Below are 2,499 nucleotides of genomic sequence, written 5' to 3'. Positions count from 1 at the left end.
TGCTATAATATCTGCTGTTGTAGTCGGTCTTTGTTGATTCTATCTGAAACTCTGAGCATTCTTTTTACTTTTCTATACAGTGTGCAGTTGCCATAGGTATTAAAGGTACTGCACTGCAGTTGTTTTAATCATAGATATCTAATGCACTCCAATTTGTCATGTGAATGGAGAGTACTCTTTACACATTAAGGTTAATTATGGAGTACCACAGGGATCTGTGCTAGGACCAATTCTGTTTACATTATACATGTTTCCCTTAGACCAGCGGTCCTCAGCCTTTTTTGTTCCATGGACCGGTTTAATGGCAGACAATATTTTCACAGACCGGCCTTTAAAGTGTGGCAGATAAATACAACAAAATAAAATGATATGACCAAGAGAACAACGGTGGTATTTTGTAAATATAATAGTAAATGTGAATTCACTGTGTAACTTTATTAGCAGTGTCCTCCTGAAATGTGCCAACAACATTGAGAGTACCATCCTCCTCTCTGCCCCTTAATGCTCTCTGGTTGCTATGATAACGCGTAAAATATTTCTTTCAAAATAAGACACACAACTACAACACGGGAAAGACCCAGGGAAACCGAGTTAACGATAAAACCCCTGAAAACCATAAATTTCACACCCGAGCTTCAACTCTCGCGGCCCGGTACCAGTCCGCGGCCCGGGGGTTGGGGAAGGCTGCCTTAGACAGTATCATTAGAAGGTATGGCATAAATTTTCCCTGCTATGCAGATGATACCCAACTTTATCTGTCCGTGAAGCTAGATAACACACACCAATTAGCTAGATAACACACACCAATTAGTTAAACTGCAGCAATGTCTTAAAGATACAAAGACCTGAATGACTGCCAATTTTAGGGATGGGTACCGGTGTCTGACATAAACGGTAGTAACCAGACCGAAAAGCAGCGCACATTTAGGTGCTTTATTTCGGTGCTTTTTTTTCCTGAGCTGTGATACACTTCTAGCCAATCATTTTACGTTTCCGAGGATAGTAGGCGGGTCCAGGTACGTACGTTCTTTTAGAGCAGAGCTACAGATTAAAAATGTCCAAGGCGAAGCGGTCAAAAGTCTGGCTGTACTTCACAGCAAAATATGCAAACTCAGCAGCCTGCAACAAGTGCTTTAAGGTGATACTGTGATACTGTCAAAGGAGGTAACACCTCAAATCCGATGAAACACCTGGCGACGCATAGCGTTTTTTTTTAAAGCCCAGAAATGCGCCGTATTTGATAGCTTGCTGCGAGACCTCACACCAAGCGCATCTACTGCGCGTGGGTTGCCTGTTATCAGACCCAGAGTTACCAACATCCCCAAAAACACGAAGAGTAGAGTCCTGGCCCCTAGCCCTGCCAGTGTAGCAGAAATGATGACGGATGATGATGGCAGCAGCAGCCGTTCTTCTCTGCGTGAGTAGCTTAATGTTGTTCGTGTGTGATTTACATTGAGTAGGCTAACCACGTTATTACATTAATGCATGTAAGGTGAACTAGCAAACATCATCATAGCTACATGCGTCTGTCTTCTTGTTTGATGGCAGATACTCCCTTCACCCTGGCCAAAAAGGCTAAAATGACCAAAGAAAAAGAGGGAAACGGCTAAACATGAGAGGTTTTTGGATAAAGTTTTTAAGCACTGCTTCCAGCCAAGAGTGATACCATATATGCCCCATAGCTGCAGAAAAGGCTAACATTGTTATCTTTTTACAAAAAACAGCTGAACATGAGAGGTTTTTGGACCAATTTTGTGTTCTCCATTCTTTAAGCACCGGTTTGAGCACCGTTTGAGCACCGGCACCGTTTCAAAAGTACCGATTTGGCACCGGTATCGGATAAAACCTAAACGATACCCATCCCTAGCCAATTTTCTGCTTGTAAATTCTGATAAAACTTTAGGTTACACTTGGCCCTAAACATCTTACAAACATGGTGTTTAACCAGATGCTGGGCTCCAGGAACACTGTGGAGTCTTGGAGTTATTTTTGACCAGAATATGTCCTTCAATGTTGGACTTCTTTTTCTTGCATTTGCACAATATCACTAAAATCTCAAACATACAGTCTTACTTAAAACTACAACCCGGTAAATAGTCTGTAAATAACAAGTAAGTGTTGTGACTTTAACATGAAAGCAAACAGAAACGATTCTTCACAACTGATTCATTTTAATTTGTGTGGTTTGTGGCTCAGAGTACTACGGAAGCGTAGAGCTGCCACCCAGGCAAAAGAAAAAGTGTATCACGTTATAACGTGAAAGGTTTATTGTTCTAACAAGATACTTTTCCTGTTTGTACAATATACTATTCACGTTTGAACAACATAATATCACGTTATTACAAGATACATATTATCACGTTCGTACAATATAAATATTATATTGTACGAACGTGATAATTATGTATATTTATATATATATATATAAATATATATATATATATATAGCCACCTACTTACTTATTGAGCTTCTTATGATGCAACTAGCAGCTGCTGTTA

The sequence above is a fragment of the Aulonocara sp. 'chitande type north' Nkhata Bay genome, linkage group LG1, assembly GCF_057382095.1.
Source record: "Aulonocara sp. 'chitande type north' Nkhata Bay isolate Kocher_YH1m ecotype deep benthic linkage group LG1, A_spYH_male_GT1.1, whole genome shotgun sequence".
In the NCBI taxonomy this organism is placed as follows: domain Eukaryota; kingdom Metazoa; phylum Chordata; class Actinopteri; order Cichliformes; family Cichlidae; genus Aulonocara; species Aulonocara sp. 'chitande type north' Nkhata Bay.
Note: the sequence above shows the minus strand (reverse complement) of the source record.